Source organism: Pan paniscus, chromosome 11 (genome assembly GCF_029289425.2).
Source record: "Pan paniscus chromosome 11, NHGRI_mPanPan1-v2.0_pri, whole genome shotgun sequence".
Lineage (NCBI taxonomy): Eukaryota > Metazoa > Chordata > Mammalia > Primates > Hominidae > Pan > Pan paniscus.
Genome location: NC_073260.2, coordinates 102,005,077 through 102,024,167, shown reverse-complemented (window position 1 = coordinate 102,024,167; position 19,091 = coordinate 102,005,077). Strand labels below are relative to the sequence as shown.

The window sequence follows — 19,091 nt, the reverse complement described above, 5'->3', positions numbered from 1 at the left end:
AACTGTTATCAGAAATATACAAAGGATTCTGAAAGCTTAACAATAAGAAATCAAAACCCAATTAAAAAAATGGGCCAAAGATCTGAACAGACTCCTCACCAAAGAAGATATACAGATGGCAAATAAGCATATAAAAAGATGCTCCCATTATCCATCATTAGGGAATTGTGAAACAAAACTGAGATACCAGGACACATGTATTAGAATGGCCAAAATATAAAACTCTCACAACAGTAAATGCTGATGAGGATGTGTAGCAAAAAGAACTCTGTTTCATCTCTGGTGGGAATGAAAAAATGGTAAGCTATTAATACTTTGGAAGATGGTTGAGCAGTTTCTTAGAAAACTAAACATTCTCTTATCATATGATCTAGCAATTGCACTCCTTTGTATTTCCTGAAAGAAGTTGAAAACTTATGTCTACACAAAAACCTGCACATAGGTGTCTATTGCAACCTGATTTATAATTGCAAAAACTTGGAAGTAACCAAGATATTCTTCAGTAGATGAATGGATAAACTATGGTACACCCAGACAAGAAATTATTCAGTGCTTAAAAGAAATAAGTTATCAAGCCACGAGAAGACACGGAGAAATCTTAGATGCATATTCTTAAATGAAAGAAGATAATCTGGAAAAACTGCATACTGTGTGATTCAGCTATATGACATTATGGAAAGGCAGAACTATGGAGACAGTAAAAAGATCAGTAGTTGCCAGTGGGGAGTGGGTAGAGAGGAGGATAGAGAGAGCACAGAGGATTTTTAGGACAGCGAAACTATTATTTAGGATATTATAATGGTAGATACATCTCATTATATACTTATCCAAACCCATAGAATGTACAACACCAAAAGTAAACTCTAATGTAAACTGTGGGCTGTGGCAATAATGAGGTATTAATATAGGTTCCTTGACTGTAAAATAAACCTACCACTGTCATGTGGGATCTTGCTAGTGGTGGAGTTTGTGTGTGGAGGGGTTGGTGTATGGAAATTCCTTGTACTTTCTGGTCAATCTTGCTGTGAACATAAAACTTATCTAAAAAACAAAGTCTCTGATAAAAACTGTAATCATTGATTGGTTCCTTCATTTATTCATTCATTCAAAATGTTAATTGCATGCTTATTGTGTGTTTAGCATTCTGTTGTCCTTTAGGCAAATACAGATAAGTAAGCTAGTTTAATTGAGGGACAAATCAATAGGTTATAACACAGTGTGATAAACAGTGCAATTGAAACAGAAACAAAATACTTTATGGTCACTGAAAATAAAGCTGATAACTCAGTTTTAGTCAGTTAGTTGGAGAAGAAATTAGGTATTGAAGTATGACTATGAGTGTTCCGATTAAAGTCTTTCAGGCAAAGCCAATAGGGGTATGTGAAGAACTAGGGCAACCATGAAATATGATTGATCATCTCTCCTTAATGTCATTCACTGGACCACTATCATCATTCTAATTATGGTGTTATAAGGTTATTTTTTTGATGATAAGGCTTTATATATGTAGTTTGAAAATGATACTAATGATTATATTAACAAAAATTACCGTTATCTAGCTCAGGTATAGAGAAAGAGTTTCTATGAAGAAGTCTATTAACATATTGTCAATTTTTCTCTTAAAAAATCTGAAATAAGTGTTTTTATAGTTATTCTAATTAGTTTACATAATTTAGATTTAATTAGGCTAGCATAGATTATAATAGGACTTATGCATTTGTTTAATAAATTAACATTTTAGTCAATAAATTGATTTTTTTAACAGGGTGTTTGCTTATATGAGGGTCTCTTTATATCAGTGATTAGACCAATCTAACATTCTAATGGAGATGTCTGTTTGCTTTCCAGCTAATGTGATAAACACCAACAGTTCAGCATCAACACCTTAATTACATACACTGAAGGCTAATATTAGACAAATTGTATTCTGTTGACTACTTTCGGTTCAGTGGACTTCAGCAATTGAAATAAGCTCTTTAAAGACAAGTAAATGGTGCACCTGCAAAGTACATGAACACTATTATTGCCATAGAATTTGATAGAGGCTTTTCAAAAAATCATTCGGTGTGGCAGGGGCTCTAGATTTGAGTACCATTAACATTTACTGCGGTATGCTTGGCTGTGTGTTAGGTACTTGCTATAATTTTTATTCTTTTTTTACTATGTATTATCAATAGGAATCTGGTATTTTTATATTATGCTATTTTATCCTGTGGTTTGGGAAGTTGAGCATGTATGAATTCATCATCTTCAAATTCTACTCTTCCTACATCTTCCTAAGCAATAGCTAATCTATGTAATATCATAAAAGCTATTGACCAGTGGGAAGACTATTTTCCATAATGAAATATTTAGTACACAGTACATATATGTTTTAAAATAAAGTATAAACTAAATGATGAAACAAGATATAATATATAAAATCTAAGAATTTAGAATAAGCTTCCAGGTAATAACAGAGAAAAAATAACTAATGAGGGCTCAAGAGATATCTAAACTTTTTTTCAATCCAATTTTAAAGACAGAGCATCTTTTTGTTTGCAACATTATAAAGCATCTTAGGCTTTTTTAAGATCCACTATCAAAACAGTAGTAAACTGAAAAAGCTAACCATCTTTCTTCCAAAGAAGCTTGAATATAATTGATGACTATCACCAAACATTGTTAAAGAAATATGTTAACCCATTCATAAAAGCATATATTGAGTACTCACTATGTACCTGGCACTGTTGTATGGAGGTAAAGGTCATGCACCCCAGCTTCAAGGACCTCACAAAAATGTAAGCCAGTCATGACAATAGTAGCAACAATGGCTCACTCTACACTTTGAATATGCCAGTCTTCCTTATAAACATTTTGCATGTGTTGTCATTTCAGCCTCACAATAATCTGAATCTATATAAACTATTATTAATTTCACTTTGTGGATGAGAAACACAAGACAGAGAGAGAATGAGAACACTTGCCCAAGATTACACAACTAGTATGAGGCATCATTGAGAACTAGACTATGATCTGTGCCCCCTACGACCCATGTGGTTTACTAGCCTGCTATTCAGACTTCTCCCAGTTTTTTGGGTTATTGTCTTTGATGGAGAAGCTCCCAAAGTAATGAAGCTATCCAGAAGAAAGATAACTATCTTTTGGGGAGGACAGAGTCTCACTCTGTTGCCCAGACTGGAACGCAGTGGCAATCATAGCTCACTGCAGCCTTGAACTCCTGGGCTCAAGTGATTATCCTGCCTCAGCCAGCCTAGCACCAGGGACTAAATGACTACAGGTGCATACCACCACACCTGGCTAATTTTAAATATTTTTTGTAGAGACGGGGTCTTACTATGTTACTCAGGCTGGTCTCAAACTACTAGCCTGAAGCAAACATTGTATGTTGTCCTTCCAACAGCTGGGATTATAGGCATGAGCCACTGTGTCTTGCCAGAAGACATCTAATTTGAGTCAGAAGAAATAGCGTGGAAATATAAAATAAATTAGAACATAAAAGAAACTAAGTATTTCAGTATGGCTTAGGTAGAGTTCGTGAGTGTTGGGAAAAGTAGAGAAGTTGGGGCTCTATTATAATGACTATGGAAAACTGTGAAAGAAAAGTTTGAAAGTAACATGGTTGGATTACCTCTTAGATAAAATAGAAAGGGAATAAACTGTGAACAGGTGAGACAAGTGACACAATCCAAGCAAGAAGAGCAAAGGGCCTGAGCAATGACTGTACAAATTAAAAAAAAAAATTCAGATGTATTTCAGCGGTAAACCTCACAAACTTTGATGACATATTTAGTTTGGGGTGAAGGGAGAGAGAAGTGTAGTCTAAATTCCAGGTTTCTGGCTTGGAAGACTGAGTGGAATGTGATTAGTAAACTTGGAAACAAGGTTAGATTTGGTCTGGGGAGAGGGAACAGAAGGAGTTTAAAGTTGAGATCCATTGCTTTGAGTTGGCTAGTTACGTGGATCCAGAACAAAAGACTATCCTGGCCATCATTAGCATATTAGTTTAAGCTAGAGATCCATATGACATTAACAGAGAAAATCATAGTACACCAAACATTGGGACCCAAGAGTAGAACCCCACATAATATGAAAATTAATGAGGGACAGAAAAATGAGGACCACAGCGGGAAGTGGCCAGAAAAGGAGGAAAATCAGGAAAAGGGGGTATCAAACAATTTCTCTTGTTTGAGCACAATGACACACAGAGAAGAGGCTGTAATTCAAGAGCCTTAAATACTAGTTTTTAAAATTTAATTCTATCTCTAATTTCTCTAAAACTACTCTCCCAAACTGTCTTGTACCTATTCATTAAAACACCTTTGATCTCAAATTCTGTGAGATTACTCCTAAGTCAAACTCTATATTATAGGAATGTGAACTTGTGCATTCACACGAGGAAATACTATAAGCTCTTAAGTGGAAAATATGGTTACATACAGAATTCTGTCAGCATTTTGCATAAGATACTCAGAAGTGTTCTTTAATGCTATGCAATCATATTTCTAACCTTTTCACCAGTTCATTGACATTTCTACCATCATGTTAAGTGCAGACAGAAGCAAGAGATGGGTAGGAAATATCTCACACATCAAGGGAGAAGAAAACAATAAAAGGCAAAGTTGGGCATAATTTTCTTTTGGAATCCACAACACCTGCTACATTTCCTGAAGCCTAAAACGGCCTCTGTTGCTTCGACTGCTGCTCATACCATCTGCTGAGTACAAAGAGGTGGTCTGCAGCAGCTGAAAACCTTTACAAATGCTTCAAGTCAGGCTTGTTGGCACGGTAAGGAAGCCAGTGATGTACTGATGCCAAATTCTGTTCCTGTTTCTTTCCCTTTGCTGCCATGAAAAAAATTAACCAAGGCTTTAAGAGCTGCCATTGACATAAACATGATTTAATAGCTCTTTAGCATTTCCAGGACCACAGCATTAGCAAGAGCCTTGGAGATGTTTAAGAGTAGAATCTTGAAAATCGTTCTCTGGAAAGTTATTTTAAAACCAGATGTTGTAAGCGTACTTCAGTACAGCTGCCTATTAGGTGACAGTACTTCAAACACATAGAACGTGAGGGAAATGTACTTGCTGTTTTCTTTATAGGATGGCAACTGTCACCTGCCTCTCCTAAGTGTGTGAATAGATTTTCCTAGTTGATGCCTGCTCTTTCTTCTGTTTTCCATGCTTCTCTCAAGCGTGGTGATGAAAGACCTGTTTAAAGTAGGAGAGCTGTCAGTATGAATCGATAATCTATGCAACTGATTATTTACATAATTATCTCTTTGATTAGAGAGGGAGCTTCTTACGAATTAGGACCAGGTCTTATTTGGGTTTAAATTCTGATTGTACTTTTTACTAGTTTGTAAACTTGGGCAAGAAACTTGGCTGCTGTGAGTTTTGGCTTCCTCATGTGTATCTCACTAGGTTGTGCCATGCCTAATGAAGTTAGCTACCTTTTTCAAAGTTCCTAATTGGGTGCCTGGCACAAGTTCCAATAAATGTCTATCAAATAAAATAGTTATGTAACTGTTATAAAGGATTATGTTTGAATTTCAAATGTACATAATTATTGTTCACTTTATCTTCCACTTTACGTTACAGGCAAACAATTCCAATTCATTTATAGTTATTGTAGAAGTGTTTGTTCTAGTGTTCATGTGAAAATTTGCATTACACATTTGCCTTGTAATTGTATAAAGGCTCTTCCTATCATGTATGAAGCAAGTCCGTGGTTAAAATCTGAAGGGCTATATTGGCTTGCTGGTCATTTTGTCAGTCAGTCAGAAAATTCAGAGGAGTTTTACCTTGCCATTCCCTCGAAGAACTGGAGAGTTTGGCCATAATCTTTGTTTTCATTTTCTACCTATATCCCCTTTCCTCTGTCTTATCAAAATGTACTTTTTAAAAGGCACTGCTCACATCTAGCTCTTTCTTAGATAATTGACTTACAAACTAATTCACATGTTGGTAAAATGGCTAAAAATGGCTTAAAGCAGTGCTTTTGAAACTTTTTTGAGACTTGTGAGGGATTCTATGGGGAAGCCTGATGGACAGATGCAGGGATCTGGAGCTTCAAACCAGTGAGACTCTGGTACTGCACCCCTAGCTCTAATTTCAATCGAAAAATTCTACTTTAAAAAAGTTTTTATGTATATATACATATATATCTACAGATATATTTTATTCATATATTACATATATTTTTAAGCTTAATTAAAGAATAGATTTTACTGTTTTAAAAAGGTGAAGATTATTTACTGGCATATCATCTTTTAGTGTCATTACGATTTCTTTTTTTTTTTTATTGTGAGACAGAGTCTCACTCTGTCACCGAGGCTGGAGTGCAGTGGCGTGATCTTGGCTGACTGCAACCTCTGCCTCTTGATTTGAAGCGATTTTTGTGCCTCAGCCTCCCAAGTAGCTGGCGTTACAGGCGTGGGCCACCACACCCTGCTAATTTTTGTATTTTTAGTAAATTCAGGGCTTGGGTTTCACCATGTTGGCCGGGGTGGTCTTGAACTCCTGGCCTCACATGATTTGCCCGCCTTGGCCTCCCAAAGTGCTGGAACTACGGACCTGAGCTACCATGCCCAGCCCAGTGCCATTACAGTTTCATCATAAGACTAAATAATATAACTGAAAAGATTTCTCTATTCTTAGAATCCTGGCTAGTGATAGGAAGTAATAGTCACTAGGGATCACTGCATGGTCACTAAGCAAATGAAGCAGAGTTACCCCAAATCTTTCTTTGATAGAGTTATTATATTGGAGATAAATCATTTGACATGGAGTATTTGTACTTCTATAATTCATTTAGCAAAGTGTATCATATATTTTCATGGATAAAAAGGATAAGTATAAATTTAGAGTCCTTACAGTTAAGTGAACTGGACATGACAGAACATTAACTAAAGGGCCTGATTTATAGATATGCATTCATCTGGGGAGAAATTTCTATTGACAACCTCAGGGCTATGCCCCTAGTCTCATCCTATTCACTCATTTTAGAATTAGTGGCTTGAATAAAACTATAATGATTGAAATCTCGTCAGATTTGCAGATGGCAAAGCTGAGAGGGACACAGAATGTGTTGGATGACAGAATTAAGATTCCAAAAGATCTTGACAGGCCGGAACATTTTAAGCTGATATAACATAATGAAATTTAACAGGGACAAATGTGAGGTCCTCCACTTGGGTCAAAAAACAGAAACACAACTGCAGAGGATGAAGAAATTATAGCTTCTGGGAAGAATGCGTGAAAATGCTTAGAGGTATTAGATGACAGTCATATTTCTAGAAATCAACAACATGATGTGAATGTGCCCAAAGCTGATGTGGGTTTTGGGGATTAGTCAATTAAATAAATAGAATCTAGAATGAAGATGGACACGGGCTCACCTTTTTAAAGACTGCTTAGATTTAACAGTGAGAATGTACTGAGAGGTAACTACACAAATTAAAACACATCCAGAAAAGCCTGGATGTAAAGAGACTTCAAACTCTTTTGTGTGAAGAGAGTTCAGCCCTTGAACTTTAGGGAATAAGTTCTGTATGACCTACAGACAAGAATAGGGTATACCAAGGGCATCATATACAAGTATTTAAATTGTTGATATTTCAAAATTTCTGGTGTAATTTTGGAAGACGTAAGATTAATTGGTCGAAGTTGAAGATAGAAAGATGGCATCTCAATATAAGAAATAACTTTTTAAAATCAGAACTGTCCAAAGAGGGTACCGTCTCCAAAATGTAATTTGTTTTTCTTAGTGAGGATGTGAGATTAGACTGAGCTACTATTGATAGAGATGTTGTAAATACAACATTTTAAAAGATAGCTTAATGGGATAACTTGTGATTTATAGCCTGAGATTTTATGATCATTAATAAGGAAATTAAAGACAAATGACAAGCGTGTAGGATGTTTCAAGGCAGACGGGTTCTCCATTTACCTTTCAACTTGGAAGTAAATTTATAATCATCTCTTTCAAATATTAGTTAACAACACACTCAGATAGTTAAAGTTAAAATATCAAAATTACCTTCCCTTTTTGCTTTTCACATTCTAATTTTTGATTCTACAATAGAAAAATGTGACTGAATTAAATAATTTTATCAGACTCTAGACAAAGCCAAGTGCTTTAGAAGGCACATAATAATAAAATTTCAACAAATTCTTTCATTTACAAGTGTAAGCAATTAAGTCAAATAAATAAAAACAAACCACAATAACACAGCCTTCTATAAAAGTTTCACTTTATGAACTCAGAATAAAAGGTATTGAAATGTATTTTAGTTTGTTTTCATTTATTTCCAAATAAAATATATTCTGATCTCTTTCTAGTTTTTCTTTGAATCTGCCAACTACCAAGGTTTCTATGAGCCTTAGTAGTTGTATTGGCCTTTAATTAGGTTGCCCAGCAAAATGCAGCCTCCTAACAAATGAAGGCAGTGATTGGTTGATAAGCCAATCAGGGGTCTTAGTTGCAAACAGATGAAAAAGAATTCTCAAACTTGAGCATGCGTCATAATCACTTGGAAAACTTATTTAAACACAGATTCAGTAGGTCTAGAATGGAACCCTATGGTTTAAATTCCTTACAAGTTTCCAGGTGTTGCTGATGCTGTTGGTTCTGGACCACACTTTGAGGATCATTTATTACAATATATCAGAGAGCTCTCAGATTTTCTGGGAGTTCTGGTGGAACAGATTTGAGGCCAATACTATACTAAGCTTGAACCATTGTCTGTTCTGTTGAAACCATCAAGCAGAATATTTCGGGAACTATATTTTTCTGCCACTACTAATGATACCAGAGACAATGTCAACTCTGCATTAGGAATTCAACTTGTATCCAGTGATGCCTCCAAAATCCAGGTGCCTCCAATGCTGCCCTCATCATGCTCAGGTGTGAACGAAACGTCTTCCGTGGAAGACCTAATTGGTAGCGCCTAGATCATGTGATTATGTGGCTGTGAGGCAGGCTGAGCATTTTAGTTCTTTCTCCTACTTTGAGGAAACAGGACTTGTATTTGCAGAAACATATGCATTAATATTAGAAAATTCCACTACTTAACCTCATTAGTACATTTGACAGCTTGGTTTAATTTATTGATTCTCAGATTTTTACTTTTATGAGACAGCTAAACTCAGGGAGAACAAATATTTTCTGAAAACTGCCATTGGTGATGCTGTGAGAAGAAAGACGGTGAAACTACGTTAAGTTCTTCTGATGTGACCCAGGTGAGATTCCATGAAAGCATTTCTAAGTAGTTTGAAACACTTTTGCATACCAGGCATTGTACTGGGTGCAGAAATAGAAGGAAGAATAAGTCATGGATCTTGAGTTAAGGAAACTAAGGATCTTGAGTTAAGACATGGATCTTGCAGTTTCATAAAGGAAAGAGTCAAACAAATAGAATGTTTGAGTATAAATACTTATTTTTACTTACAAAAAATAGATTCTAAGGAATATATTATTTACATAAGTTCATTTGTTCAAAATGACTTGTATATACATATCTACATTTACATTTGCTCTAAATGACTTGTATATACATATATACATTTACCTATATATTTACATTTTATCTCTCAATTGTGGACATTGTGTTAATTAGATTAAACTTAACTCCTCTTTTCCATCTTCTTGGAAACTGTAAATATGGATGTTTCTATTTCAAATTTTATTTTTTATTACAGGTAAATGTATAAAAAAACAGTGCTTCAAATGCAATGGATATATAACAAGCCATCAACTTACTTATTCAAAGGCAATATCTAAACTAAGAGCACTATTAATCATGCCTTAGCGATGATGGTTCAACTTGACATTGTTTTCCTTTGTTATATCCCTTTTCTCACATTATTGAATCGTAACCTGAGCATTTGCTGAGTAGAGGAGCATCTTTATAATATGCAAAATGTAATGACAAGGATATGACAGGTAGTAACGGAGCAGAGAGGAGGATGTTGTCATTTAGTATGGAGAGTGAGGAATGCTTTCTTGGAGCATGGTGCACATGAGCCCACTTTTCAATGACAACTCTTAATTAGCTAAGAGAAATATGGGGACAGGAAATTCATGGGCAGAGACCTTAGAGGTATGGAATGGTGTGTTACATGTGGAGAACCTATTAGTTTGTAAGAAACTTGTGTTATGAGGGTCAGGAGAGATGAGAAGGTGAAACCAAAGAAGTGAGTTGAGGCCACATCACAGAGGGCCTCTCTTGCCAGAGTAGAGTGTCAGCATGCACTCTCTGTGTCACTGTGGGTGCAGCAAATACAGCTAGTTGTTGTCCAGCATCCTACTCTTCTGCTGACAGAGGAGAGTAGTGACCCATCTTTCCTTCCTTCCTTCCTTCCTTCCTTCCTTCCTTCCTTCCTTCCTTCCTTCCTTCCTTCCTTCCTTCCTTCCTTCCCCAAGGAATACCATTTACAAAGACAAAGTATACAGACAGAATGGCCATGCCACTAACATTCTCCATTCTGATTAACGGGCTGTCTGAAGCTGCCTCTATATATTCACTAATCAAACTAATTTTTTGAGACTACAGCATGAATGTCTCCAAGGCAGTATGGTACTTCTCTACAACTTTTTAACGTTATTTAGAATTTAAGGTTCTAAGAATAAAACAAAGAATATAAATCCACTCTTTCTCATTGTATGCATTATCGATGCCCCTTTAAAGGACTCTTTTTCATGCTGAAGAATATGGGTTTCTGTAAGTAATGTAAGTAATGAGTTAGCCTTTCTATACATTAAAAGCTGATGCTTTTAAAATTCTGCCCCTTTAGCATTTTCTGAATACGTAGAAGCTTTTTGCAGTGGTTGGATTTATTTAAACATATTATACACTTATTAATCATTTGTGTTGCTGGGTTTAATGTAGATTGTTTCTATTTTGGCTGTTCAATTTTAAAACACATTGTTTATAAATGGAGAGACCAAGTGAGCTTGAAATGGCTTTGTTTCTTCGTGCTGTGTAAGGAAGTTCTGTGATGCCGTGCTTTTGCCACAGAGGGGCATTACTGGACTTCTCTTTTGTATCAACCTTCTTGACAGCAAGGAAACAAACCTTTAGAAATTCATTTTTCGTCACCTTTAAAAGGAAAAACAATATATTAATACAGGAAATCCGCTCAGAGCTACTGGCCACTTACAAGCTATATGTGATTTTTAAACTAGAGAAATATTTTCCTGAGTAGATGATCTCAGGCAGCATAATCTTTTACATCTTCTTGAGACAGAATCAATTATTTCTTTTCTAGCCATATCAAATTTCCTTATGTAAAATACTTCAATATTTCAGGCAAAACTATGACCCTTATTTCAATAGAATGCTGGGCCAAATAAGACTGGTGGAAACAATGAATCTAATTGGCCACAACGGCCCCCTGAAAGAGAATGCAACTTTCATTAGTGCACAGTCAAGTTCAACTATGTTTGGAAAATATGGTCTCTATTCCCATGATGCCACCCTTTCCCCACCCCACCCACCCCCGCAAAGTGGCTGGCACATTTACAAGATGTTCTTTTTGCCCCCTGTGCACACCCACATCAGGTTTCAGAAAAGTGAAGGAAACCAGGCAGAGGCAGAAAAAACACATCCCTAATAAGGTCCTAGGTTTGCACAATGCTCCCAATACAACTGGTACAAACCTCACTCCTTATATCAAATTCCAGGTAATGGAAACGATTATCTAGTTCAATTTGAGTCTGAATCTAAATATGATCCTAATTAAGATCATGATCACAAGATTCACACATGCACAATACTTTCAAGCAGAGTATAATTAAAATAACGCTAAAGAGACAGTCTTCTGATATTTCCCTTTAGAAAAAAAATACCTACACAGCTATGAAGAGTTGTTCATTGGAAGCTTCTGTAAAAGGAACAGCAGTGCGAAGGTCACCACGTAGTAGCTAAGCCACAAGCTCAAATTTAAATGGGCAAGTGTCCTATTTCCCTCTAATTTAGTTTGGGTTAATCATGCTTTAGCATTTTCACTTCCCTTCTTCCAGCCTCAGAATTAATGAGCAGTTGATTATATATTCAGTATCAGTTTGGGGGAGCTGGTTAATTTCATTTCATGACCTCAACTTAAGTATTATACTTCAAACATATGAAAATATTTTCATGCCAATTGCCATTCAAAATTTGTGAAAATTACAATTTCTTCTTACTTCACTGTGTTTCTTCACCTCATCCCTGCAACCTTTCCATCAGTACTTCCCTCTTCAGCATTTTGCCAATCATTTTCCTTCCAAACATTTCTTCCCACTTGTGCTATTCACCTCTGTGACTCATCTCCTCTTAAAAGAAGCTGCAAGAAACTTGCTCCCGGGCTATGCAAAACCCCCTGGCATTTGTTAAAACCACAGAGAAATTTATAGCTCCCGGCCACCGTATAGGAATGTCTATTAATTTGATCCTAGATTGACATGGGAAAGCCTGGGGCATTTATGGGGACTGTTGGATTCTAGTTTGATATCATGATGAACTTGGAAAACTCTTTGATGATTGAATAAGCTCCCAATATGCGGCCTGGGGGATCAGATCTCTGGCCTGCCCTGGGGATTAAGAGGTGACCAAGGGCATTTTAAGGGGTTCATTCTCCAAAATGGAAAAAAAAAATAGAACTCTTTCCCACACTGTGACTCCATCTCAGGAAATCTTGGACTTTTCAATGTCTGTTTCTGGACACATCCCTCAGCTTTGAGCCTTTATCTTGTTTTTCTGTGTCGGATTCTCCCAGATTCCTATTGCAACTGTATTTACCAACTGCTCCCAGATACAGGCTTAAACAGAATCTGATTTCCAAGCCCATCTGGATAGACATATTTGTAGCTTTACCACACCCCCACCACCTTGGGATTAGTTTATGTACTCAGATGCAGAATCTGGAAGCCAGTCTGCATAGTCGAGATTCTGTGTTACTCTTATCACTTTCTTTTGCTACCAACAAACATTGGATTTTGCCACCTAATTTTCAGTACTCTCATCTTCCCCACTTATTCCAGTAGTGTTTTGAACTTATGATGCAAGATGAAGCTGATATCTAGATTTCCTTTCCTGTCTAGTACCCCACCTCCTCTCCTAAACCACCTTCATCAAACACAGGAACCTGCACCAAAAACTGAGTGATTGGAATCGGGACCACGTTGCTCATTCTCCTTCGGTGCCTCCCTCCTCCCCTCCCCTTCTCTTCCCTCCCCTCCCCTCCCCTTCCTTTCCATTCCTTTCCTTCCATTCTTCATAGAACCCATAGTATATCTACTATAAAGAAGCTAATAATAACTACCATTTACAAAATCTCTGCCAAATGTTAGGAAGTTCATACAAGCTCTCTCATTTAATTATCTCTCCAATCCTGAGGGGTATTAAAAACTCTTATTATATAGTTGAAGTTATTGAGAGAAGGTCTTGCATTTAGTAAGTCACCAAGTAGTCATTGAACCTTGGTTCTCTTTTATTCTGAAGTCCACATTCTTTTCACTTTGCCTCACTGTCCTGGCACTAGGGGGAGAAGAAGCCAAAAATATGACAGTCTGGTGGTGTCAGGCAAGTAAACACTTCACCATATGTTATGCAACCTGAAAAATATTCTAATGAAAAAGTAAGTCCAAAGTACAGAAAATGCTTTATGTGCTTTGGCAGATGAGGAGGAGAGTATTCTTGCTAGGCCAGGGAGTGAGGGAGATGTAGAGGGTGCTGTCATAATGTTAAGTTCAGAGGAATGATATTTAAGCTAGTCCTTAAACAATAGGATAAATTCACAAAGCAGAAACTGAGAAACTGAAGCCAACATTTAGAGTCATTTGTACATTTGTCTATTTTTCTGTTTTTCTATATCCTAGTATCAGTCCCCTTTTTCTGCTGATTTAATTTATTTTTATTTTTATTTTTTATTATACTTTAGGTTTTAAGGTACATGTGCACAATGTGTAGGTTAGTTACATATGTATACATGTGCCATGTTGGTGTGCTGCACCCATTAACTCGTCATTTACATTAGGTATATCTCCTAATGCTATCCCTCCCTCCTCCCCCACCCCACAACAGGCCGTGGTGTGTGATGTTCACCTTCCTGTGTCCAAGTGTTCTCACCGTTCAATTCCCACCTGTGAGTGAGAACATGTGGTGTTTGGTTTTTTGTCCTTGCGATAGTATTGCTGCTATAAAGACACATGCACATGTATGTTTATTGTGGCACTATTCACAATAGCAAAGACTTGGAACCAACCCAAATGTCCAACAATGATAGACTGGATTAAGAAAATGTGGCACATATATACCATGGAATACTATGCAGCCATAAAAATGATGAGTTCATGTCCTTTATAGGGACATGGATGAAGCTGAAAACCATCATTCTCATTCCCCTTTTTAAAGGCCTTGTGAATCCCATTCAAGATACGAAGTTTCTTTCCCTTTTTATTTATGGCCTTCTGTTTTTCCTCTTTATTCTATATTACTGAATTAACCTAAGGTCTCAAGCCTGAAATTATGAAGCTACTTAAATTATAACATCAAATTATCAGAGAAATAGAGTAGGACAATTATTTTGCATTCTTATTTTTCTTTCCTTTTGTTTCGTAAGAATGATCTATAGCACCGACAACAAAAAGTAAACTTTTAATTAGGTATATTGTAAGACATGTGAGGAAGGGTAAGATTCAGATGGCATGTGGCATGAAATAATTAGACATAAAATTTTCAAAGTACTAAAACTATTTTAGTTACAAATTTATCTGTGATAAACTACTAAACTGGATGGGATGACTTGAATCATGAAAGATTATATTATAATTTTGGAGTGGCTAAAAATTATGTGATTGAAGTAAATGGTTTTTGAAACAAGATGGAGTACAATAACATGAATTATTAGGGTTTTTTAAAAAATAATCATAGGACTAATAAAATATAGACTGAAAGCACATGCTTGTTGTAGAAGAGTCTCCAATTATATTTTTAAGAATCAACATATGAAGTATATATAGCAACCTGTTTAATTTTCTCTTGTATTATTTCTCAGTGTATTCCATGAATTACTATCCTCTGGATATTAATAGCATCTTATTACAGATGGGGTCCACGGTGGAATTCACCAGGTTAAATAAAACTAAACAAATTTATTTAACTTGCTATGAGAATTTTTAGAACTTTGAAATGGCTAATGAGCTTTATAATTATCCGAGAGTTTGTAATACATTTAACTCAAACTTACCTGTGCCCAGATCTCGTGTGTGTGTGTGTGTGTGCGCGTGTGTCTGTGTGAGACAGAGAGAAAGAAAGAGGGAGAGAGAGAGTATGAAACATCGTATGAGCTAGTATTCTTTGGTATCCCAGCTTAGGAAATGCCAGTATTAAAAAAAATACAAAATAAAGTTGAAAATGAGACTGTTTGAAGAATTACAGTTGTTCAAAATAAAAGAACACGGAAAGGGAGATTCATAAAACATATAGTTCATTTAAATAAAACTCTTTATTTGAAACACAATTAGAAAATCTTTTCTTCAATGAAGTTTATCATGATTATGCCAGCCTATACCAATATCTCAAACATCCGAATTCCTGTAGTTCGAATTGTCAACTTTGGCACTTAGCATATTTTACATTATATTTTTAGTTCTCTTTACATGTATGTATTTCATCTTGCCAATTGGACTATGAGAGCTTATAGAACAGATGCCTTGTGATGAGTTGATTGTGGTAATTTATATGGTTTTCAGGTCAATCACATTTTCCAGTATTTTGTTCTATCAAATCATGTGTCAGACAACTCATTCCATGTGAGGTCCAAGAAGAAGGGTCATTTCATTTACACATTTTGGAATCTGAATTTCTAGTAGAGTGCTTTATACAAACTGAGACTTTGATAATTATCTGTCAATTGTAACTTAAACATAGTGATAGGTATTTCCTGGCTTCATGAGAGAAAACAGAAGGAATAGAATAGATTTCAGCCCTTGGAATTAACTCATATTAAACTATAACTATAAGGAATGTGAAGCCATAATATGGAAAATTATATGTGTGTGTGAATATAAAGACCGTGTGTGTGTGTGTGTGTGTGTGTGTGTATGTGAAGAGCAATGATCACTTTTGCTTAATTTCTCGGGGGAGGGAGAATAAATTGTTTTTGTTTTAAAAGTTTTCTACAAGGCTACAGTAACCAATACAACATGGTACTGGTATCAAAACAGATATACAGACCAATGGAACAGAATGGAGGCCTCAGAAATAATGCCACACATCTAGAACCATCTCATCTTTGACAAACCTGACAAAAACAAGCAATGAGGAAAGCATTTTTTATTTAATAAATGGTGCTGGGAAAACTGGCTAGCCATATGCAGAAAACAGAAACTGGATCCCTTTCTTAAGCCTCATACAAAAATTAACTTAAGATGGATTAAAGACATAAGTGTAAAACCCAAAACCATAAAAACCCTAGAAGAAAACCTAGGCAATACCATTCAGGACATAGGCATGGGCAAAGACTTAATGACTAAAACACCAAAAGCAATTTCAACAAAAGCCAAAATGGACAAATGGGATCTAATTAAACTAAACAGCTTCTGCACAGCAAAAGAAACTAGCATCAGAGTGAACAGGCAACATACAGAATGGGAAAAAATTCTGGCAATCTACCCACCTGACAAAGGTCTAATATCCAGAATCTACAAGGAACTTAAACAAATTTACAAGAAAAAAACGAACAACCCCATCAAAAAGTGGGCAATGGTTATGAACAGACACTTCTCAAAATAAGACATTTATATGGCCAACAAACATATGAAAAAAAGCTGGAACATTACTGATCATTAGAGAAATGCAAATCAAAACCACAATGAGATACCATCTCACACCAGTCAGAATGGCGATTATTAAAAAGTCAGGAAACAATAGAAGCTGGCAAGGCTGTGGAGAAATAGGAACACTTTTACACTGTTGATGGGCGTGTAAATTAGCTCAACCATTTTGGAAGACAATGTAGTGATTCCTCAAGGATCTACAACTAGAAATACCATTTGACCTAGCAATTCCATTAGGGGTATATACCCAAAGGAATATAAATCATTTTACTATAAAGATACATGCACACGTATGTTGATTGCAACACCAGTTACAACAGCAAAGGCATGGAACCAACACAAATGCCCATCAATGATAGAGTGGATAAAGAAAATGTGGTACATATGCACCATGGAATACTGTGCAGCCATAAAAAATAATGAGTTCATGTCCTTTGCAGGGACATGGATGAAGCTGGAAGTCATCATCCTCGGCAAACTAACACATGAACAGAAAACCAAACACTGCATGTTCTCACTCTTAGGTGGGAGTTGAACAATGAGAACACATGGACACAGGGAGGGGAACAACACACACTGGGGCCTGTTAAGTGGTGGGGGTCAAGGGGAGGGAGAGCATTAGGACAAATACCTAATGCATGTGAGGCTTAAAACCTAGATGACAGGTTGATAGGTGTAGCAAACCACCAAGGCACATGTTTACCTCTATAACAAACCTGCACATTTTGCACATGTATCCTGGAACTTAAAAAATAAAAAATAGATAAAAAAGAAAGAAAACAAGACAGACATGGAATTCTTGACTCCATGAAAAACATAGTGTAACAGAGAAGACTAATTTAAATGAGTATTTAATTAAAATTTATGTAATGAAACATGATTCCGTCTGAACATATATCTGGGATATCAGGAGGAGATACTCTTAGGAAATGATTTTTAGTTGGAAATCTAAAGGATGAGTAAGATTTAGTTAACCTGAGACTTGGTGTACTCAGTTTGGGGTATGTTGGGTAAAAATTGCCTTCAAGACAACCAGGAAGGTAAGTTGAGTAGGCATTGGAACACATACGGCTAGGTTTTGTTTATAAGTGGAGCACAGGCTGGAGTTATACTCTCAGAAAATAGTCTGTAATTTAAGGCATGAGATTACAAAGAAACTTACAGAGAGAGAGAGAGAGAAAGACCATAGAGGGACCAATATGGTAGTCTGGAACTTAGCCCCAAGAGTTTGAACAAGAAATGGGGTTATATTTTTAGGAATAAAGCAGATTTTAGAATAGCCAGTGTGGATTTATTTATAGAAGTACTTCACAGAGCTTCAATTTCTATGGTATTATTTAAAAACATTTTATGGGGGAAATGTTTTAAAATTTCCTTTTAGCTATTTAATTTATATTACTTAGCTACCTAGGATTTGAGATGTGTAGTTACCTTTCCACAGATGTGGTACCTGTAAGTTTCATACAGATCATGACCTTGGACAGAGGCACAGTGAATTCCTCCAAGGTCATCTAGCTTGTGGTTTCAGCTTAATTGCAACTGGGGCAAATAACTTGTGTAACTGCCCATTTCTCATCCGCCTTGGGGTATTTTGAATATTTTTTCTCAACAATTGTAAACCCTAAAGTTTAGCTGAATTTTTGCTGTATTATTATCTTTTCTTGTGCTTTTCTCAGTTGTTAATTATATTGGGAGTGTTCAGGGTTAACTTATCTTTAATTTCTATATTGTGGTAACCTTCAGAAGAAGAACTCACGGCACTGCACCCACTTTGCCTCAATTATCTGGTTCTATACCTGCGCTTGTAACTAATCCTCTCATTCTATTCTCCAGCTTTCAGATGCTTGTTATTCTCTTCCCAACTGCAGTTTCCTTATGAATCCCTTTGCCTTGAAATTTTCCAAAACTGCTTAACAGGAGTGCCGTATTTAGCTTCTAAATGCGTCTAATTCTCCTATACAAGATTGTTCTCTTTTCACTTGGCGTCAAGGGATTGACTGAAAATAACTATCCTTTTGTTACAAAGAAAGAAGAGCAAAACTAAAGAAATTCACTAAAATGGAGCCTTCACAATTATTTTAAAAAGAAAAGTCATAAAATGTCTGAACACCAGTAGCTTCCAAGGATGGCAGTTTTGAGGCCCTCTATTTGCTTTTTGGGAATTCCATTTTGAAGAATTGATTTGATTTATGATGTCACATTGTGTGAGAAGGGAGAGAGGTTAAGTACTAGTCTCCAAATTTAGATTGAAGTCATAGAGACTAAAGCCA

General features: G+C 36.1%; 1 pseudogene; it reads right to left on the bottom strand.

Annotated features, from left to right (window-relative positions):
- Positions 1–13,172, bottom strand: part of LOC117974420 (NADH-ubiquinone oxidoreductase chain 1-like) — a 43,491-nt pseudogene extending 30,319 nt beyond the window's left edge.
- Between the last annotated feature and the right edge of the window lie 5,919 nt (positions 13,173–19,091).